The sequence below is a fragment of the Panthera tigris genome, chromosome B1 (genome assembly GCF_018350195.1).
Source record: "Panthera tigris isolate Pti1 chromosome B1, P.tigris_Pti1_mat1.1, whole genome shotgun sequence".
Classification (NCBI taxonomy): Eukaryota; Metazoa; Chordata; class Mammalia; order Carnivora; family Felidae; genus Panthera; species Panthera tigris.
In genome coordinates, this window is record NC_056663.1 from 74810039 (window position 1) to 74833806 (window position 23768).

The 23768-nt window shown below is 43.2% G+C and overlaps 1 long non-coding RNA gene across 2 annotated transcripts; it reads left to right on the forward strand.

Annotated features, from left to right (window-relative positions):
* The first annotated feature begins 395 nt into the window (after positions 1–395).
* LOC122237652 lies at positions 396–22964 on the forward strand. 2 transcript variants are annotated; one of them, XR_006216243.1, is made up of 6 exons: positions 396–668; positions 7793–7896; positions 8659–8800; positions 15623–15768; positions 21870–21967; positions 22567–22964. It is a non-coding gene; the product is annotated as an uncharacterized LOC122237652 (long non-coding RNA). The 2 variants fall into 2 exon arrangements; XR_006216244.1 differs by lacking the exon at positions 7793–7896.
* Positions 22965–23768: the final 804 nt, after the last annotated feature.

Sequence of the window (23768 nt, forward strand, 5' to 3'; positions counted from 1 at the left end):
AAAGAGACTGCCGACTCCTTCCTGGCTGCTGTAACTCCTCCTATTCTAGGCAACCAGGTTTCAGCAAGTGTGCCTGGCAGGAGTGGGTTCACATTACATTCTTTCCTGAATCCTTCTTTCAGACACAATTTGATTAATTTTCCCTCTGTGAACCATCCTCCACCCCCCAATAAGAATCGGTTAGGATTCTAACCTATACTCCATCAGACTCATCAGCCAGTAAAAGATTCAGTCTTGTGCCGGACAGCAGCTCTGTGAGAAACTCCTGTTGTCTGGCCGTTCTACTGAGAGTCAAGGGTTTAGTGTTGCTGACAGATTAATTTGAATAAATGCTTCTGACACAGGTTGTTTTATAATCCCTGCCTTACTGCATTTTGAGGAACACACACACACACACACACACACACACACACACACCCATACAAGAATGTATTGATTGGAACCTCGGAAGAAGCCTCTTGTTCTCAGTCATAATAACATCATTTCCCATAAGCCTTTTCCCTCTTCATCCATGAAAAAAATAGGAATGGCCCATGTGAAGGGAAGGTGTTGCTAGTCAAGAGGAGAGTTCCTAAGTCTTTTCCAGGATAGATCAGTGGCCTCTGTGGGTGAAGAGGATGTGTGTGTTCACATAATGTTCCTGGAGCCCTGCCGGAAGCAACCATATGGTAATTTGAAAAGTTGATGCCTAATTTTTGATGTCGGCATTTTCTACTGCCCAGGAGATGGATTTTAAGTTAGATTCAAGGTGGCTGCCCCCAGCTCCCTTTTACTGGGAGTGCCTAGTCATTGATTTGAATTACCAACAAAAATTACATGGTATCATTCACTAGCCAATGTGTTTCATTATCCATTTGGTTAATACTAGTGATGCCCAAATGAGTGAGGTTCTCTCCAGCTTCACCCTTCTGCCACCTTCTCTTTCTAGGTGGAAGAGACCAAAAATATCAAAAGGTAATTTCAAAGGTTCTTCAGGGAAAAGGAAAGCACCAAAAACTGAAAGGACTCAGAATGCACCTTTCCCCAAAGTGTAAAGTATAAACAAATTCTAGATCCAGTTCCTAGGAAGACTCATTGCTGAGACGAAAGCCTGGCAACGTCCCAATTTGCAATTGAGTATAAAAATAGCAGAGTTTCTATTTCAGATAATCTGATGCTCCCCAGGATTTTTAAGGACAATTAACCTCAGAGTGGACATTTTGACATTTCATTCTTTGCTTTGAAAAATCTATCGTGGCAAAACCTAAGAAGGCTGTTTATCCTTGGGTTTGGGTTTGCGTTAGCAGTCATGCTCTGCAAAAGAAAAATAATGTTGAAATCGCACTTGCAAATCAAAGGTTCAAATATAATAGACCACAAAATTATATTGCCAATTTGCTCTTTTTCTAGGAGGTTCATAGATTATAAAATAGACATCAAACCACTACTCACCATAAGAGGAAGGTTATTTGCAAGACTTTTTAAACTTATATTGATGACGCCCATTAAGACTTTACCAAACCCTTATGCCTTGCTAAATGCAATCAGAAAGACCGTATAGTCCCCTGCTACCACAAGCCTTTCAGTCTGAGGATGCTTTCTGTTCCTCTAAAGTGAGTTTGAGTAGCTTAAATAAATCCAGCAGGGACACGGTAAAGTATAGAGGTTAAAAGTAAAACCGCATGCACTTCTGGTAAGAGATCTGGGTTTGGGAGGCCTGAAGCTTATAAACTTAAGGACCCTCATAAAGAAAAGACCCCACATAATTAGATCCAAAAGTGAGCGTTTAGAATGATAAAGATTATAACAAGTTACTGAAGCCTTGATATTGCAGATTCCTCTTTTCTGAGATCTCTTTAGGCAATTACCAGAATTGCTTAACAGAAGTGCTTCTGATTGCAGCCTGGCTTCCCCTTTCCACCTGGAACATTCTACAACTCCCTGCAACCCCTAGCTTAACAGCTTAGCAGGGATCTGTTAAATGAGGGACGCTGAAGCTTCGCTTCATCGGTTTCAGGGAGAATCCACCTCTGCCTCTCTCAACTTCAATTCCCTCATCCATAAATGGGGTAACATGTTATGGGGATTACATGAGACATTGTATGTCAAGCACTTGTCAGAGTGCCTGATATGTAGTAGGTCTTCATTAAAGGCTTGTAGTTATTACCAGTAATAAAGTGTGGTAGCCAGCTGCCATTGTACACTTATATGTGGTTATTAAAGCTTAGCACAGTTATAAGTATTTTTAAATCATTTATTATTCATTTAATCCCAACTGTCTCATGACGTATTATTATTAATCCCATTGTACAGATGAGGGAACAGATACAGAGATGTCAAGGACACACAAGGGAAAAAAAAAAAAAAAACTTGGAGAAACTGGGATTCAGACCTATGCATTGTGGCTCTGGAGCCCAAACTCTTAACTACTATATTACATATATTGATTCACAACTGCCTTTCAAATACAGGAAACTGTAGAATGTCTTGGGTCATATCAGAGAGTGATGTAGCCCTCAGTCCCAACCTGTCAACCTGAGAGCTGACATGAACCTATAGACGCAGGTAAGGTCCTGGGTTTCAGCTAGGGATGCCTGAAGAACAGGTGTGCGGTAATTCCTGGTATGGCTTACCTGCAGTGAATCCTCTCGCTTTTCCCAACGGCAAAGTCAAAAGTGAGTGAGTTGCCTATAAAGAAAGGATTTATTGTAAAAGGTTCACATAGCAATGAGAATACAAGCAAGGTGGGTAAAATAAGGTAGTATTCAAAGAAAGGTTGTTTCCAGATAATTTGGGGGGAAATATGCTATTTCTACAAAAAAGGGGTACTTTAATTATGTAAGAACATTTGTTTTTTTCCTTTTTAAATCACTATTGATACACCTGTGCCTCAGAAAACGAGGCAAATGAGAAGTAAGCTTTTGCACTCTGTTACAGTCATGAGGAGAAGCGGGGCCTTGTTGAAGTTAGACTGACACATAGTGGATCCTCAGAAAGTGCTGGCAGCCAGTAGTAGTAGTAGTAACAGCAGCAACAGCAATAAGGAAGATAGTTGTGTTCAGATTCTATCTTAGCCACTTGTGTGCCTGGGAGAGTTTAAAAATCTTTCTTGAGGGGCACCTGCATGGCTCAGCAGGTTAAGCATCCGACTTCAGCTCAGGTCATGATCTCATGGTTCATGAGTTCGAGTCCCATGTCGGGCTCTGTGCTGACAGCTCCGAGCCTGGAGCCTGCTTCTGATTCTGTGTCTCCCCCTCTCTCTGCTCCTCCCCCCCCCCATTCTCTCTCTCTCCCTATTTTTCTCTCTCTCTCAAAAATAAACATTAAAAAAATTTTTTTTAATCTTTCTTGGGGCACCTGGGTGGCTCAGTTGGTTAAGCAACTGACTGGTGGTTTCATTTCAGGTCATAATTTCACAGTTTGAGCCCTGCGTTGGGCTCCAGAGCTGGCAGCACAGAGCCTGCTTGGGATTCGTTCTCTCTCCCTCTCTCTGCCCCTCCCCTGCTTGCACCATCTCTGTCTCTCAAAATAAATAAATAAACTTAAATCTTTCTCAACCTCTTTCATCATCTATAAATGAGAAAGTACCTGTTCTGAGTGTTACATGGAATAACATGGAGCACCTGGTATAGGTGTGGCTGATTATGGGCTCAATGAATGGGAGCCATCGTTAGTACTGTCCTTACCGCCAACAATAGTATTGGTGTCTCAGGCCATCATTTCTTTTTTTTTTTTTTTTTTTAATTTTTTTTTTTTAACGTTTATTTATTTTTGAGACAGAGACACAGCATGAACGGGGGAGGGTCAGAGAGAGAGGGAGACACAGAATCTGAAACAGGCTCCAGGCTCTGAGCAGTCAGCACAGAGCCCGACGCGGCGCTCGAACTCACATACTGTGAGATCGTGACCTGAGCCGAAGTTGGACGCTTAACCGACTGAGCCACCCAGGCGCCCCTCAGGCCATCATTTCAAGCTTAATCTGGAAGAAGAGATCGGTAAGACTTTCAGAACACAATGCTCAGACCACCTTCCAAAATGTGCCAGGAACCTGAGAATAGGCTCCCCTGTCAGAAAGTAATATACAATCCAGTGTAAAATGACGAATTACCTCTTTCTCCCCAAAGCCCTACTTAATAGTAGAGCACTTAGAAAGGCACAAGCCCACAAGAGGAACAGGACAGGGAAATCAAGAGACAAAAGATTTCAACAATTTTGGATGAAGGAAAGCAGATGAAGGAGTCGTCACTAGACAAGTAGATTAGAGAAACTAGAATCTAAAGTGCCCACAAAGAGGGGGATACTAATGAGAAGTGAGCTAATTCCTTTTTCGCAGAAGGCAAGGGCCACAACGTGGGCCTGAGAACTGGGAAATCGGTTGAAGTAAGAGCACATGTAAGGTTGGGGGCTAACTGCCCCTTCCTCATCTTTTTTTTTTTTTAATTTTTAATGTTTATTTATTTTTGAGAGAGAGAGAGACAGGGCACAAGCAGGGGAGGGGCAGAGAGAGAGGGAGATCCATAATCCAAAGCAGGCTCCAGGCTCTGGGCTGTCAGCACAGAGCCCGATGTGGGGCTTGAACCCATGAACCATGAGATCATGACCTGAGCTGAAGTTGGAAGCTGAACCGACTGAGCCACCCAGGCACCCCTCCCTTCTTCATCTTCTTGCACACAGGGGACTATCTTGTGAGCCCCTAATCTCCCTGCCCACATTTAGAAGAACTATGAAGGGGATGTGATCCAGATTGAGTACATAGCCATAGGAGAAAGTAGCAGGGGGGAGACTCAGAAATGATGGTGGAGATTACATTACTGCAATTCTGTCTTACCCTCTTCCAGAATGCCAACAGTCTGGCATATACCAGGGGATTCTTTCTCAGAGAAGTGAACAACCTGAGAAAAAAGTCTCCATATACTGACATTGGGCAGAGAGGTGAGGGTTCCTCCAAGGAAACTTGGCTACTCACCCAAAGGAGAGATGCCTCATTCAGTGAGCTCCAACCACAAACAGAGAGCTTTCTATCCACTTTTCAGTGTCTATCTCTTAAATATGAACAGATAGTCAAGAATCTGAGTGACTAAGCCAAAAAAAAAAAAAAAAAAATCCATGAAGTAAACTTTGAAAACTATAACAACAACCTCAGGGAGGTAAAATACTGCTTCTTATAATACAAGAATGGGGTGCAATTTTTAAAAGGCCTTATAGGAACTAAAATGTGGTAGAAATGTTAAAAGAAAAAGAAAAAGCTTCAAAGGAAAATAAAAATTGAGGAAATCAAACAAAAGTTAGATAGAAATTAGTAGAGAAAATACAGAGAAAAAAACTGAGTGGATCAGTCTGAGACATCTAACATCTACCTAACAGCAGTTTCAAAAAAGCAAATAGAGAATAAATTATTCAAAAATTAATACAAGAGAAATAATAGAATTGAAAGACAGAAAACCCCTAGAATGAAAAGGCCCACTGAGTGTTTTTAATAAATGCGTGAAAAAAAATCCACAATGATTTCATCGTTAACAAAATTTTGGAACCCTTGGGCTAAAAAGAAGATGCTCAAAATTTGAGGAGAGAAAGGGCATCTGGGTGGCTCAGTCAGTTAAGCCTTTGACTTTGGCTTAGGTCATGATCTCTCAGTTCCTCAGTTCGTGGATTTCAGCCCCATGTCGGGCTCTGTGCTGGCACCTCAGAGCCTGGAGCCTGCTTCGGATTCTGTCTCCCTCTCCGCCCCTCTCAAGTTTGCACTCTGTCTCCCTGTTTCACTCAAAAGTAAATAAACATTAAAAACAAAAACTTGAGGAGAGAAAAATCAGGGCCAAAAAATGAGAATTGGAATTTTAGACTTTTCAATTATAAATATTTAATAAATATTTATAAACAGCAGCATCTGTTGCAAAGGAGACAAAGGAAACAAATTGCAAAAGTCTACAGGCAAATTGTGTTCAATTTAGGATTGCACACCCAGCCAAATTATTGACCAGGTGAGAGGGAGAATAAAGATATTTCTAGACATATAAGGAGAGCAAACACTACCTCTCACAAACTGTCTTAAGAAGCTTGTGGAAGATGCAGTCCCACAAAACAATGAAATAAGCCATGAAAGAAGAAAATGTATGGTATACAGAAAATAAGGATGTCAGTACAGGAGAGGCATCGTAAGATGATAGTAAGCATCTGGACTCTGGAACTACCAGGTGAGGTGAGAGCAGAGAGGGCCTTAGAGGAAGTCTCCCACAAATACAAAAGAGAATGATGAACGTCATCTTGCTATCATGTAGATCAAAAGAAAAAAAAAACTTCTTGGTATTCAGGACATCTGATGATAAAGTTAGAAATTATTTTTTAAGTTTCAATATATTAAAAGCAATGCAACAGATAAAAACCGAGGCAATTATTAATTCAAAATACCGTGTGAAAAAACATAAGCATAGTGCACTATTTGGTTCTCCAGTAAACCATATTTATCAAGCCATAAAAATGTAAATACTGATGAAGGATTTTGCTAAAATGTATGGGGGGTTGGGGAGGGAAGTGGGGTGCGGGAAGAGAGTTAAATCCTCATCTACCCTAATTAGAAGTTATCAATATCTAAAATGAAAAAAAAAACTAAAATAGAGGAGAAGCATATTTTACAAAAAGATAGGAGACAGAAGAATTAAAAAAAGAGTTACAAATGTCTGCCTCTGCGGCTAGGGGAAGGAGAAGGTACAGCGTCTTGATACGTTTTCCTTTTGTGCATTCCTCTGCTAAAACTGTATTTTTAAAGCAAGATCAAAAAAATCGGTGTGGGAGATTTCAGAAATAATGGCATTTCTTTGCCCAGGCTAGTCGGCGTTTTTCTTGTCAAGGCTCTGATCTAGCCAGTCACCAGAAGCCACGGAGTCTTCTGGCACAAGGAGGGGCTTAGGGGCGCTCCTTCTGGAAGAGTTCCACAGCAAAATGGAGACACAGATGAGAGCTGTGTGTGGGCAACTTACCCAGGTTCTCTTTGTCTTTGTTTTTTCATCTGTGAAAGGGGCCCCATGACATTCCCCCCTCATTAAGCCCCTGGAGGACTGAATAAAGGAGCCAGGTGATGTGCTCAGCATAGTCTCTGGCTAATGAGTTCTCACTAAAGGATACTTTATTTTTACCACGATCCCTCAGCCCCAGAGTGAAAACTAGCTGACATTAAGATCTGGAATTAGTAGGATCCAGAGCTTTTGACTTCTGATTTGAGCATGTACGGACAGGTAGACTGAGTCGTAGTCCTGTGCATGCTGTATCAAGAGCGGGAGCTTCATTCTTCTGCACGTCGCTGTCCAGTTCTCCCAGCACCATTTGTTAGACTGTCTTTTTTTCCATTGGATATTCTTTCCTGCTTTGCCAAAGATTAGTTGGCCATACGTTTGTGGGTCCGATTCTGGAGTCTCTATTCTATTCCATTGGTCTATGCGTCTGTTTTTGTGCCAATACCATGCTGTCTTGATGATGACAGCTTTGTAGTAGAGGCTAAAGTCTGGGATTGTGATGGGCATTGAGGAGGGCACTTGTTGGGATGAGCACTGGGTGTTGTATGGAAGCCAATTTAACAATAAATTGTATTTAAAAAAAAAAAGAGAGAGAGCAGGAGCCACTTCTGGAGACCCTTCCCCCCTCTCCGACCTGTCTTTCCATCATCTCTTTCTATCTGGCACTGGGTTCCAATTCTCCCACCAGTATCTGAAGCGTTTTCTCTACTTAGAAATGCTTCTCAGCAAACGAACATGCCTGAAGTTTTCATACGTGAAGTTCAGGGTATGTCTTTTGGAAATGATTTTTTCCTTTGAAATTCTAGATCCAAATCTCAAAAGGGCCAGAGTGGGGGCCCAGTGGAAGAACAGGAGAGAGGAAGAATTTCCTTCGTGCGTGTATTACGTCCTGCCAAATGGAATGCCGAGGGTACATACACAATTCCCCTGAGGCCCAAAGGCTTTGCCATGCCTGGGAACTGTGCAGTGCATACTGGTACCCAGTGCGGCTGTGACAGGGTGTGCTGTCGCTGTGAGTTACTCCTGCCCTTCCAAACCCGCCTCGAACCAGCATCAGTGTTGTCCGTGAGTTCTCCATCTGCCTGGCTGCTCTAGAAGGCTCTAGAACTAGAGCGAGGCTCAGGGGGGCCCCGAGTGGGGGGGGAGGGGGCTTGCAGCTGCCAGCTCAGCAGTCCAGGCTGACTCCTGAGGTCTGAGTGACAGACAGACTGCAGCCACCTGATCCTTTCAAACACATCCTAGGTTGCCAGGAAGCCCCCAAACATCAGCGGTCCCGTGTCTGCACGTGGCGGTTTGTGGTGTTCGGGTGCGGAGCCACAGGCTCTTCATTTGTGTATGTCTCACTGTGGCTTTCTGGTTGGCGGTCTAGACTCTTAACCCAGTGAGATTCCTGAAGGTTTCAGAGCGACGGGAGAGACCATTAGCAAGTTTTTCTTTGTTGAGAGCTACTTAACCATCGCCTATCAGACAAAATCAGCTGTTTGTTGAAGTGGGCGGCTTCTCACTTTTCTGGTCCTCAGTGACTATTCATAAGATGTTTCCTCAAGTTTTACTTTGTGAACAGATTGGTCTTAGTATCAGCACCCTCGGTGAATTTTTTTTTTTTTTTAATTAAAGGGGCCATCAGAGGCCCAGGGTCTAATTTAATTAAACTACTCTGCTTCATAACCAGAGCTTTGATGGAAGCATCTCTTCAGGATTGATTCACTGCCTCTGGAAATGGGCCTGAGTTTCCCGCGCAGGTGTGGCACGTTGGAGGAGGAACAGCAAGGAGAGAAAGGCTGTGACAGTTCATCTCATCTACTCCAGCTTTGGTGAGTACAGCTCTTTAAGACCCCTGGGAGAGGGATTCCGGTACCCACACTCCAGAGCCTTCCCACCCCTGACCACATGGCCCTCTCCATCTGCAGACCCTGAGCCTATGCACACCTAGTGTTTCTGTTCATTGCCGTTCAGCTAAGGAGTCGTTGCAATGGGGAAAATAAATTAGAACTAAATGAGACTGTGATTCAGAGTCCCGGAAGCATGACTGCCGATGAGCATTACTGGTTGTTTTATGTCTCCACTGCCTGGGGGGGGGGGGGGGCTCCCACATCAGTGACTGGCAATCTGGCTAATCGGCACATGGAAGCCTGGAGAGGGGTCCCACTCGCTGCGAGAGTATCTGTCTTCAGGTTGTGTCCACTCCTAAGAAAAAAATCACATATCTACGGCATATTCGCAAATCGTTAAAAAGCTCTTAGTTCACTCTTTTCCCTTGCCTACCCTGGAGAAGTCCAAATTAGAAAACTTCCTATTTAAGACAATCAACAGAGGAGAACAACAGATCAACTTGAGCTAATATCAGTAGCAGGAAGACCAATTAACAAATTCATGGATTGTGCTGCTTACCCGTATATTCCTAAGGTTAATTATGTGCTCAAGTAATAGCTTTTGCCTTGATTATGAGACCCTTAGGAAATAAAAGTGTGTTTCCACTTTGCAAGTATGTTTGCATTTCAGTCCTGCCCTGACACCACAGGAACTGGGTTCCGCAAATACCTCCTCTGCACACAGCTATAATCGAAGGAGAGATTTAAGTAGTCTCAAGACTCAATGTGTAAACAGAAACATAATTCATAAAACTGCTAACCTCCACCTACACATGTCTCTCTCTTTCTCTCTCTGCTTTGGATTATTTATCGTGTCAATTCTTTCCAGATGTTGTGGACCGGAGAGTGTCGAGTGAAGCATCTTTTCCCATTATTCTCTGTTGGGAGGAATCCGTAAAATTAGCTCCTGGGCCTTAAATATATGTACAGAAGAAAGAAACATCACCGACATTTTTAGGGGACACTCTCAGCAAAGGCTGTTCCGGCTTCCTATTAATTAGTGTAGCTTATATCTTTTGAGGGATTATCCCATGGCAAGCACTTTACGTGAATCCATTCGTATAACTTTCTCTGAGCGTATGAGACAGATACTATCATTATCATCATCTCTCCTTTACAGGTGAGGAAACTGAGGCACAGAGAGATCATGCAAACTGCTGTAAGAACTAGTTAAGTTAGAATTTGAACGTGGGCAGTCTGACTCCAGAGCCTACATACGGAACCACCAGGTGCTGTTGTCTCTTCCTTCGGGGCCCAGCTTCGGTACACAGGGTTAGAGGACAGTGGGTTATGTCACAAAATGGAGAAGCGACACCTAGAAGGGATACTGCGTCATTAGTAACCTTCGAGTGAGGTGAAAAGCTACCTCTTCTGCCTGCAATCACTTCAGAAGTAATCTGACCCAAAGTAATCAGAGTATCTGTTTCTTTGGGGGCTGCTGAAAGTGTGACAGAGATGTGACCAGACATCTCTGTCAGGCTGATCCTTCCCTTGGCTTGCCAGGAGCTCCGGGCCGGCCTGGGTGGGGCACCCACCGAGTGCTTGCTGAAGATGGGTTGACCTCATGGCAACACAGCCACGCCTTAACAGAGGCAAACTCTGACAATGTGGATAAATGAAGAGATGCCTTATTAGCTTTTAACGAAGACTAACCACAGAATTCTCTAGAGTAAGACACATGTATCAAATTCATTTTGTATCTACCTTTTCACCAGAGCACCTGCTGGAAAAGGTAGGCGATACGTCCAACAGTTGTGTGCGTAGGTTGTGTGTTTAGGTTTACAGCCAGGTGACCTCAGGTGTGCCCCTCAACAGCCTCATCTGTGAAAGGGTATCTATCTCATAGGCTGTAATGAAGACAAAATCAGATAATCCTTGGACCAGGAGCAGCTCACGGGCCGCCTTCTCAGAAATGCGGACTCTCAGGTCCCATCCCAGACTTGCTGGGTCAGAATCTGTGTTTGGCCCTCCAGGTAGTTCACCTGCATGGTCCTTCATCACAAATACTGAATTGGAGGAGCCATAGTAAAGCGAACACATGATCACTGTTAGTTGTAATTTTATAAACTGAGATCATTTACCATCAAAGTGAATTCAGCATCGCTGTTCTGGGAGTAAAGTATGCAAAGTGGGGGAGGCCTTGGAAACGAGCTGCGAGTTCCCGGTTGGAACCCCCCTCCCCTGTCTCCACTATTTGTCATTTTTCTAAATTCTCAGAGACGGAGAGAAAGCACCTGAAGAAAGTAGCAGAGACTATCTGGGGAAACCGTTGGGAGAACCAAAGTCAGGGAAACAAACAGTCACAAAACATACAGCTTTTGCATCAGGCAGTGATGGAAGCTGGCAGGTCATGCCTAGTACCGAAACTAGAAAAGGCTTTTTTTAAAAAAATTACTATTATTATTATTTTCAGCACAACCCAAGCCTCCCGCCAGATCATGGCTTTTAATTTAAGTGCACAGTTACTGCTCAAAAGTGATTCACAGGTCTTTAAAGAGCCACTCTCCTTTGGAAGTCAGTTTAGAATGCAGAGGGTTTGAAGATTAGTGTTGAGAGTTGAGAGCATTTGACTGCCTAAGGATTCAATCTCTCAGGTACTTAGATATTTTGCAGCGAGAACTGATGTTCATTAAACTGTAAGCAAATTAGAGTTCAAGCCAAAGATATAAAGGAAGACGTAATTAGCGTACAGGAGCCATCCACCATCGTTAGGCTTCTCGTAGGTGAGAAGTCTTCTACTTGAGAATTAGTTCCTTGCACAAAAGAAAATTATGCAGCTGCTTTACGCAGGCTGCCGATGCTGTGTTTTATTGCACTCAATTTACAATGAAATGAAGCAGAAGTCTGCAAGACTGCATTAAAGCGTTAATTTTCCTTTTGGGCTTTACCTCCATTTTATCTTTAGAGGAACCCAGAATGGTTTGGTAAATAGAGTATTTTGCCAGTCAATAAATAAAAAAGGTTATTTTTACCAAGTGGACTCTATATTGCTGCTACACGTGACAGAAGCTTCTTGGGAGTTCAGGGGATGGGAGGGCAAGCCATTCTTCAGCAAAACCGGTTTGGAGAAAAAAACACTGCTCCGTGTCCTCCAAAGCTGACTGCCCAGTGGTGGTGTCAATTCTGACACACCATTAGGGCTGCCTTCCTGGGCCTGGGTTCCAGGCACAACTTTAGGGAGACAGACAAAGGAATTGAACTTCCAGAGCAAGAGAAATCCGTTAGATGTATTGTAGTACCAATCCTGCAGCTCCAAAAGGAGCTCTGTAAGAAATGAAATACCAGGTCTCCCTCACCCCACCCTGTAGCACTTTATTTTCAGGCAGTCGAACTAGAAATACTGAGGGAGCCATGTTTGAGTTTGTAGAACTGCCACATGCCCTACCCGACACGCCCCTCCAACGATCCCTCCACAGACACTGTGATTTGAAAATTGGGACCAACTTGTAAAGAGCTTGGAAAGGGTACTCCCTTGAATCTGGAGGGCAGTGGTAGACCAGCAAGGTTGGGGGGAAGGCTATGGACTGCGACCCTAATTCTCTGGGTCTGCAGAGCAAGCAAAGGCCCCCTTGGGTCTGGACTGAAGGGAAAGGCAGTGGATGCAATAAGCAGCCAAATAGGTCCTTGAGGAGGAGCAGAAATATGGCGGCTTCCTGGAGGGGCTGGGGAGGAACCTGAAAGCTGGATGGGAGATTGGCAGCTCAACAGGGGCATCACACCCAGCCTGTCTTCCACCTGCAGCCTGGAGGTCTGGCTTTGTAGGAAAGGTGCTGCTGCAGCTCAGCGGGCTGGGAACACTGCTTTGGAAATTGAATAATGACAGTACTAACAGCTACCTCTTGAGAGCCCATTTTTACAGTGAGTCTGAGAAATGGGTGACTTTTATCTCTGTTTTACCAATGAGCAAACGGAAGCAAACAGAAACATGCTGTCATTTGCCTAAAGTCACCTAGATGGATCGTGGTGGAGATTGGAGATTAGCATCCACCCAGGAAACTGAAGCTGGCCTCCCTCTCTGCTTAGTTCCAGAACATTCTGGAAACTGGGAAATGTGTAAGACACAAGAAACTTGGGATATTATTTCTGAGGGAAGGAGCAGAATGTCTAGGAAAGTGGCAGAACTGGAGATTTGGGAAGGCAGGGAAGAAATGAAAAGAAAGAAGGATCCCAAGAAGGAGAGAGGATTGTTAAGAATGGAAGAGAGTTCATGGCCCCAAGTTCTGGGCAGTGAGAAGTGAGGCTCTCCACTTTGTTCCCATTTTGTTTGAGTCAAGAAACTCCAAAGCTTCCTGGAAGCTTGAGTGTGGCAACAACAGCCAGGATGGAACCTGGAGGGACATGACCCAAACCACTCCAGAAAGTCCTCCCCATCGTGGAACATAGGGCCAAGGCTTGGTGACAAAACCCCAGTTAGAGCCCGAGACCCCTCCCCACCGATTTCCCCTGCCCAGAGGATAACCAGGTACGCTCCTCAGGGACACTCTTTCAAAGCAGTAGGAAGCAGACCTCACACCCAGTCTCTGTTTACCTAAATCCATGTTCCAGAGGAGGCTGCTGGTGGTGCCTCACTGGGTTTTGGAAGAGGGAGGAGAGGGGACCCCCAAATGGACAGGTGTGATGCCAGGGCCAGATCACATAAGGCACTTCTTTCTGGAGCTCTGTCAGTTAGTGGCGGTTTGATTTCACACCTGTCTTTCACCCAGTGCCTTCTTCCTAAAAGCACCATAGTGTGTTTTGTTTGTTTGTTTTATAAAGTGTACATTTCAAATTTAATTTTCTCCGTGGCTTTTAAGATACTTGCACCAAGACTTTGGAATCACTTGATGAAACATTGAATGGGGCGCCGGGGGGTGGGGGTGGTGGGAGAGGGAATACAATAGGAAAATAGAGAGAACTAAAAACACGAAGTCCTTTCTGCCAGCACTATGCATGAATCATTAAAAAAACTCCCAAAGCAGCAATATATCTGCTGTTTTGCTTGGAAACAGCAGCACCTGGCACTCCTGAGTGTTTCCTGGGCTTGGTCTGTCAGTGCTTGGCCTCCTCCTCATCAATTAACATTTCTGAAAGGTCCTTCTAGTGTGACATGTGAGGGCACTTAGCTTGCTGTCCTGGGCATCAGGCAGCTGATCCCTGATATTTTGTGAAAGAAACAGGTCCTGCCGCCCTCACCGAGGGTCTGGGGGCTGTGGGAGGAAACAGAGCAGAACCAGGAGCATCGGGAGAGTCCGGGAATGGAGGGAAGACCCTGCCAGGCACCAAAGAGGACTCAAGTTAAGTCTCCAGTCTGGACTCCTCCTGGGGGACACCAGGGAAGCCCCTGACCCAGGAGTCCCCCTCAAGAGGACTGCTGGGAGCTGCAGGGATGGAAACGGGGTAGGAGGGGCTTTGGACACACAGACACCAAATGTTCTGAAATTTCCAGGACTGCCCCGCTTCCCGATTCCCTATTATTCTTTTCAATTCATTTCTGCTCTAACGCCGCATATACATTGCTAAAAACCCCGAGTTCTACAAAATGGCATGCTAAAAAATAATAGGGCTTATGGGAAAAATAGATCTGGGACAGTTCATAAAAATCTGTGGAACTTGGTAACCAGAACACTAGCAAAAACAATCACAATCCTAATAAAATATGAGCCTGTTTATATGTCTCCTGGCATTTGCACTCAGCATCACCGGCTGTGAATTCTTCCCAGCCTTAACTTCCCCCCATCTTGTTCTAAACGTGGGTCATGGAGGGCACTTGCTGCCACTGGAGATAAGTGCCATCAACAGTGAAAGTTCGATTCATGGTATAGGTTGCCTTATTAGGTGTTTTTAGCTTTGGGGGAAATATAATCAAGCTCCTACGAATAACTTGTTTATAAGAAATATTGAAGAAGAGGCTCCTGGGTGCCTCAGTTGAGGGTCTGACTTCGGTTCAAGTCATGATCTCCTGATTCGTGAGTTCAAGCCCCATGTCGGGCTTGCTACCAACAGCTCAGAGCCTGGAGCCTGCTTCAGATCCTCTGTCTCTCTCTCTCTCTCTCTCTCTCTCTCTCTGCCCCTCCCCCACTTGTATTCTCTCTCAAAAATGAATAAACATTAAAACATTAGAAATATTGGAGATTGATGAATATTTTAAATGGCACCATGAAGATAACAGTTAGCCAAATCCAATGTAAACCTGATCTGAACATGCTTTTTTCAAACAGGGAAAATTGAGAAATGACTTGTAACAGGTGATATTCAAGCATTAGTATTCATTTCGTTGGGTGTGATACTGATTTTGTGGTTATGTTTGTAAAATATTGGTTAGACATAAAAACAAAACCATGAGGTAGATATGTCAGAAAATGTTAACAGTTGTTAAATCTAAGAGATGTGTATGTGAGGTTTCTTTATACTATTCTGTTTTCTGTTTGAATGAGATATTTTTGTAATAAAAAAATATGGGATCTTGTACTGCCAGAAAGTAAAGGAGAGCTCAAAAAAAAAAAAAAAAAAAAAAAAAAAAAAAAAAAAAAAGAAAATGGAACAAAAACCCCACAGTTATGGGAGCAGGCCAACTGAAAGAGCTCCCAATGGCCAAGGTTGGACCAATTTGAACAAGAACAACAAAAAAAGTAGCATTAAAGATAACCAAAGTATAAAATAAATATTTGTAAGTCCACACTGATATTAAAGAATGATTGTATAAATCAATAAACTGTGGAGAAAAGACAAATCTTCTGTGCAGAAGAATTCCAAATAAATCATGTTTATATATACTCTACCCCCAAGGTGGTGGGTCGCAACAGTGTGGGCCGTGCATAGTGACTTCCTTCCAAAGAATATGGGAAAGGAGGGGAAAGGAGTATCTTTACAAGTGGAGAAGCCTGGCAAATACTACCTCAGCCTGATGGTGACCAAGGTCAGCATCACCAGTGGTAAGTCATGTTGTTAACATGTATCTTTGATATATAATAGAAATGTCACTTGACCTCTGTGATCTCCCTCAAAATTCCTATAACCGCAGTCTAATTATGAGAAAAACATCAGACAGATCCCAATAGAGGGACATTCTACAAAATACTTGACCCATACTCTTCAAGACTGGTCAAGTATTTTGTAGAATGTCCCATCTATTAGGATTTGATGACCAGAAAGGTCATCAAAGCCAAGGAGAGTCTGTGAAATGATCACAGCCCAGAGGAGCCTTGGGTGACTTGATGACTAATCAAAATGTGGTGTCCTGGATGGGATCCTGGAACAGAAAAATGACATTAGGTAAGGAAACCTGAATGGAGTTTGACAAATGTACTATGCTGTACTATGCTAATGTAAGATGTTACTAATAGAGGAAACTGGATGTGGGGTATATGGGAACTCTCTGTACTATCTTTATGATTTTTCTGCAAATCTAAAACTGCTCTTAAAAGTAAAGTGTATTTTTTGAAAATAGGAGCAAATAAATTAGCAAGATATAATTGCCCCCTCAATTATATTTTGATTTTAAAAAATAGCTTGGTGTATGATTGTCAGCATATATCTTGGGAGAGTTGAGATAAAGGAAATAGACTTACAGTTCTTCTTGAGAAGAAAGGATCATCTGTTGGCTTGAAGTTATTGCAGTGATGGAGTCTTGGCACTAGGTAGAGAGACATGGGAGAGAAATGGCAAACCATAATTAGAACAACTAGAAAGTTTAGCCCAAATGGAAGTCCTTTGGTAGCTGACAAAAATCCTCCAGCCCAGAAGTTTAACCAATCATTAAAGGAAAGAGAGGGGCTGTTTAAATCTATGATAGGTAAAGGCGTTCAGACCAGTGGACCAGTGGACCAGATGTGACAGGATAGGGACCCCCCACCCTCTCACCTCCACTCATTGTTTATCCATTCTTAGATCTTCCCATATTGCCAACTTCAACACCTCTGGAAGTACCCTTGGTTCGCTCCCATATTCTTACCACTGACTTACTTTTTTTAAATTTTATTTTATTTTTAATTTTTTTAAAATTTACATCCAAATTAGTTAGCATATAGTGCAACAATGATTTCAGGAGTAGATTCCTTAGTGCCTCTTACCCATTTAGCCCATCCCCCCTCCCACAACCCCTCCAGTAGCCCTCAGTTTGTTCTCCATATTTATGAATCTCTTCTGTTTTGTCCCCCTCCCTGTTTTTATATTATTTTTGTTTACCACTGACTTACTTGATTGTTGGTTTGTTTTTTTTTAAAATAGCTTTATTGGGATATGATTCACGTACCAAAAATTTCACCCTTTTAAAATGTACAACTCAGGGCGCCCTGGTAACTCAGTCAGTTAAGTGTCTGACCCTTGATCTTGGCTCAGGTCATGATCTCACGGTTGGTGAGTTTGAGCCCCACATTGGGCTCTCTTATTGTCAGTGCAGAGCCTGCTTCGCTTCAGATCCCCTGACCCCTCTCTCTCTGTCCCTCCCTCACTCATGCTCTTTCTCTTTCTTTCAAAAATAAACATTAAAAACAGTACAAGTCAGTTGTACTTCATGTATTCATAGAGTTGCACAACCGTCACCACTCTCTAATTTTAAAAGTTTTCATCATTCAAAAAAGAAATCCCATATCCATTAGCTGTTACTCCTCTCAACCCCCACTCCCTGGCAGCTACTAATCTGCTTTCTGGTTCTATGAGTTTGACTATTCTGAACACTTCATGTACATACACTCATACACTATGTGATCTTTTGTGACTGGCTTCTTTCACTTAGCAAAATGTTCAATATCCATTCATGTTGTAGAATATATTTGGTACTCGATTCCTTTTTTATGGCTGAGTAATTTCCCATTGTATGAATGAATATGCCACATTTTGTATATCCATTCATCAGTTGATGGACATTTGGGTTGTTCCCATTTTGGGGTTATTATGAATAATGTTACTATGGGCATTCATGTACAATTTTTGTGTGGTCATAGGTTTTTGTTTCTTTGGAGTGTGCACCTGGGAATGGAATTACTGAGTCATATGGTCACTCTGTGTTTAACTTTTTGAGGAACTGTCAAATTGTTTTCCAAAGTGATACACCATTTTGTAATCCCACCGAGGATGTATTAGGGTTCCAATTTCTCCTCACCAACACTTGTTATTGTCTGCCTTTTTTATTGTAGACATTCCAGTGGGTGTCAAGTCAGGTATCTCAATTGTGATATTGGTTTTCTTTTCCATAATGAATAGTAATGTTGAGCACCTTTTCTCTTTTCTTATTTTTCCAGTTTTGTGTGTGTGTGTGTGTGTGTGGTATAATTGACAAATAAAAATTGTATATGTTTAAGGTGTACAACTTGATGTTTTGATATGTGTATACATTATAAAATAATCACCACAATCAAGCTAATTAGCATATCTATCATGCCAGATGTTAAGTACCTTTGCACCAACTTATTGGTAATTTGTGTATCTTCTTTATAGAAATGTCTGTTGAAATCCTTTCCCAGTTTTAAAAATGGATTATTTGCCTTTTTATTGAGTTATGAGAGTTCTTTATAAATTCTGGAACCTATAAGTTCTTTATAAATACAGGTACTTACTAGATATACAATTAGCAAATTTTTTTTCCAATTCCATAGCTTTTCCATGTTTTTTTTTTTTTAACTCTTTAAGTAGTATACTTGGAAACACAAAAGTTGTTTTCTTTTTTTTAATGTTTATATTTATTTTTGAGACACAGAGAGACAGAGTATAAGCAGGGGAGGGGCAGAGAGAGGGAGACACAGACTCCGAAGCAGGCTCCAGGCTCTGAGCTGTCAGCACAGAGCCCGACACAGGGCCTGAACTCCTCCACCGCAAGATCATGACCTGACCAAAGTCCAACACTCAACGGACTGAGCCACCCAGGCGCCCCAAAAGTTTTTCGTTTTGATGAGATTCAATTGATTTTTTTAAATCTCTTGTGCTATTGGTGTTGTATTTAAGACACCATTGCTTAACCCAAGGTCATAAAGATTTACTCTGATGTGCTCTATTAAGACTTTTATAGTTTTGGATCTGGCATTTAGGTCTATGATCCATTTTAAGGCAATTTTTATGTATGGTGTGGATTAGGGGTCAAAATTCATCCTTTTGAATGTAAATATCTAGTTGTCACAGCATCATTTGTTGAAAGAACTATTCTTTCCACTATTAAATTACCTTGCCAGGCTTTTTGATGACCAACTGACCGTAAATGTAAGGATTTATTTCTATTTCCTTGTTTTTTTAATAGTTATTATTTTCTTGGGGCGCCTGTGTGGCTCAGTCGGTTAAGCGTCAGACTTCGGCTCAGGTCATGATCTCACGGTTTGTGAGTTCAAGCCCTGCGACGGGCTCTGTGATAACAGCTCAGAAACTGGAGCCCGCTTCGGATTCTTCGTCTCCTCCTCTCTCTCTGTCCCTTCCATGCTCATGCTCTGTCTCTGTCTCTCAATAATGAATAAACGTTAAAAAAATTTTAAATAGTTATTATTTTCTTGTTACAAAGAAATATTCGTGAGAGAAGTTTTTAAAAATATGACAAAGAACATAATAGACTATATTAAAACATGCTGTGATCTCATCATCTAGAGCAAACCAAGTTTTTGAAAACTAGATTCCAAATAGTTTTGAGGGGCACCTGGGTGGCTGGTTTGTTAAGTGTCCAACTCTTGATTTCTGCTCAGGTCATGATCTCATGGTTTGTGAGATCCAGCCCCTTGTCAGGCTCTGTGCTGATGGTGCAGAGCCTGCTTGGGATTCTCTCTCTCTCCCTCTCTCTCTCTCTCTGCTCTGCCCCCCTCCCCATCATGTGTTTTCTCTCTCTCTCTCTGTCACTCTCTCTCTCTCTCTCTCTCTCACACACACACACACACACACACACAAATAAATAAATAAATAAATATTTAAAAAATATATTTTTTTGTAATGCAAAAGCCTGGGGCAGAGGGTATAGGTGTTTTGATAGTCTCAATATCCTAAAAGCTCTGGGGTAATTCTTATGTGTAGCCATATCTGAGAACCACATGAAGAAAGGCCATCTTGGGTTGTGCAGATGTGCTCAGCTGTGGGCATGAGGGTTGTGCAAGCATCCTGGGAGCGAGCTGCCGTAGGCAGCATCGCAGCAGCTGAACTTGGACCTGAACAGTCAGGGTGTCAGTGTGTGTGGAGTGCCGGACACAGCCTCACAGGTGTCCCCCTGCCTTCCCATTGTTGCCATTTTTGGAGAAGCATGCCCATCCTGCTCCTACTTTGGTGACCCACCAGACTCAAGGTTTAGCCTTTCTCTGTCTATGCTATTACTATTTCTGCTGGGCTCTTTTGATTTCTTCCTAATGTCTCTCTTTCTCTAAGTCTTAAATGTACAACCCTCCAAAAGAAGATCTGATTGGAATGATTCACATCTAACATGGAATCCTCATTCTTGGTCACTGGGGGTGACTGTATAATTTGTCATTCAAATTGGGACCTTTCTGAGAGTGAATATGAAAGCTAATTATAGTTAAGCTGGAGAAACAGATATGAACCGAGACTGTTCCAAGTAGACTAAGACGTATCGTCACCCTACTTATAGGCCACCAATATTCTTTAGTTTTAGTGTAGCATTTTCCAAAGTGTGCTCTGTGTGAAACACTATATATCATATCCTTCCTCTTCACACCTGTTTTGGTGGTTTACGGTGCACATTAGCATATTAGAAGCCAAGAAGGAGTTGATCAACTTTATTTAAGATCTCCCATGTTTGGAGTGCCTGGGTGGCTCAGTCGGTACGCGTCCGACTTCAGCTTAGGTCATGATCTCGGGTTTCTGGGTTCGAGCCCTGTATCAGGCTCTGTGCTGACAGCTCAGAGCCTGGAGCCTGCTTCGGATTCTGTGTCTCCCTCTCTCCCTCTCTCTCTGCCCCTCCCCTGCTTACACTCTCTGTCTAAAATAAATAAACATCTTTAAAAATTTTTTAAAAAAAGATTTCCCATAGTTATTGACTGGGTTCCTTTTCAGTGCAGATTCCTTCTTTCATTTCTCATGACCTACCTCTAGCCAACTGGGGCAGCCCAGCCCAGCCCCTCGAACTCAGTAACCGGGTCAGGGATGGCCACCTAAAAGAACTTGGGCAAAGGAGAGCACTGATCCCAGAACTTGCACAAAAACTACCAAACATTTTTCTCTTTTCTTCTCTGGAAGACGTGAGGTAAACATGGAATGCTGCTGCTATAAAATGAAAACAAGCCCAAGTATGCCATCAGCTCCCTGGAGGGCAGAGAAGAAAGTTCTGCATGCCACTTCACCTCGGCAGTTCCCCAAATGAGAGACTACTTCTAGCAGAGGATTAAAAAAATGGCAATTATTCCTGTCAGTGACCAACTCAGAGGCCATTCATAAGAAAAACTGCAGAGACAGATAAATCACTTCCCCAGAAAGAAACCGGGTCCTTGGTGACATTGTTGAACTACTCCTTGGATGGTTTCTCAACTGAATCCAGCCCTGACTTTGGGTTACTAGTTAATTACATACCTTTTGTTCCTAAGCCTGTTTGGTTTGGGTTCTCTTTCACCTACAACTAAAAAGACAAAAATAAAACAAAAAAACCCCAACTAGTTTGGAGAAAGCTGATTTTTGTCTTAATTTTCTAGACCACAGACCCTCTGGACCAGGGTAGTGGGGGTGGCAGGAGGAGGTGTCACATGTCACAAATGTGAGCCGCCGTTGATGAACACCTGCTCAGGAAGAGGGCTGTGGTCGTGGCAGGCTGGGTGTACTCTTTCGTACTTTATTTGACAATTTAGCACAAACCATGTTCTATGTCATTAGATATCCTTCTGCAACATGATTTATAATCTCTGTGTAGTATTCCATTGTATGCATTTATCATCCATTTACTTAACCACCCCCCCCAAGTTGTTCTTTTTAAAAATAATGTAAATAATGTTTTGATGAACATCTTGTACCTCATTGTTCATGTTCGTCTCTGATTATTTCCTTATGACTAGTTACTAGAGGTGGAGTCGCTAGGTCAAGTGGTCTTACAGTTTCATATACGATTTGCCAAATTGCTCTCCAGGAACGTTGCACCAATGTATACTCCCAATACCTGCACAGGAGGGAATGTGTGCCTGCAACTCCACATGTGGACATTTAAAAATCTCTGCCAATTGATAGGTAGGAAATATCTCCTTGTTCCAAAGTGCTTTCATTTTATTGTTAATTGGCCATCATTGACCTGTATAGGTTATTTCTAGTCCGAGAAGTGGGAAGGTCCACAAGGAACGCATCACCAAATATACGGGGAAGGATGAGTCCCGAAGGCTGCAGGGCAGTGCGGGGCACCCTGTGAGCTGAGAGCCTGAGTCAGGTGGGCGCCTCGCCTCCCAGAGTTCTGGAGCCGGGCCTGGGATGTGGAAGGAAAGAACTGAAGAGAGAAGAGCAGAGCACAATGGGAGGGGGGCTTTATAAAGACGGATCAGCATCAGGTAAATTCCTCTTTCTGGAGAGACACTGGAGAGGAAAGAGGACAAGGAAAAGAAACTCAGATCCTTTCCCGGGGAGAAGATGCCAGCCAGGGCTTGCTTCGGCAAAGCCATTAAACCCAGTTGTCATGGCTCTTCACCCCATTTCAGATGGGTTCTTGGAGGAAGGTGAGGGCCTCGTGGCCCTGGGATGGGGACCACCCTGCCTGCCCAGGACCGAGGATGCCTCTTTAGATTAAATGCTAGTTCTCATCTCGGGAATAAAATTATATCGGTCTTTTTTGTCTTTAGTCTGCGAACAGATCCTGCAGGGACGTGTCAAACACCCATCTTTCCTGGACTTCTCTGGCTGGCCTGCAGACCCTCTTTTTCTGCTTGAACTTTTCTTTCTTGTCGACATTTGCCTGTGGCTTTTTGGTCCTGCACGCATACCGCACCCCAAAGACAATGGGACCTAAGATTGGTTTTAAAGACCCATGCATTTTGTTTCTCCCAACTGCAAAAAAATCCACACAAGAACAAAGAATGAATACCAACTGCACACGCTTTGCCAGCGGAGATAATGACTATTAACATGATATTCTACAATCTAGTAGTTTTCCTTGGCATAGATAAATATGTGATCTTTTCCAACTGTGATTTCTAAAGGAATACTCTTTCCAAGACCTCCCCCAGCGTCTCCTTCCCCCATTTGCTCCAAATAAATCGTGTGCTACAGACTCATGAGTTTATTGGAGAAAGAGAGAGAACAAGGTGACTGCTTTAGAAATTCTCTGTGATGAGCATAAAGGAAATTACTACCTAACCACACATTTCAAAGATTTTCTTTTGTACAGATATGACCTGTCAGATGGCCCCAGCTTCCTAAGCTTCCAGGGGGTTATTGTGAAAGAGATTCTTTCTTTCTTTTCTTTAACAATCATAAATGGAAAATAAGATCCAAGCTGGGTAGTATCCAGGCTGAGCAATTGCTGGGAGAATGGGAGGCAAACAAGAGCAGACAGCGTGGTGGCCGAGGTGAGGCGTCCCCTCTCTGCGGGAAGCAGGCAGGGAGGTTTCCGGACAGGCTCAGGAGGGCTCCACCTGGTTGCCAGAGCAGGCCTCTCTGGAGCACCTAGCACAGCCTTGGATCCCAGATGCAGCACTTACTCTGGTAGCTTCTTTGGTTTCACCGCTTCGCCGCCAGGGTATTTAAGTGCAAGGTTGCCAATGATGCCCTCAGGACACATAGGGGAGCCCCAGGTGTAGCGGCTGCTGAAGGACTGCTGTAGACCAGGGCACCCCGCTTCCTGACCCCATGTGGCCCAAAGAGGCCCATCACCAGGACGAGCTCTGGGTCTAACCCAGTCCTTCAAAGACCCAGAAAATTTGTGGAGACAGTCCTAGAACTGCACTTGGCTCATCTAATTGGGGAAGATTTCTTGAAAAAGAATAATAAAGGCGTTATCCTGACAAAAGCAAAGGTAATTTTTACTGAGATGCTTCGCGGGTCC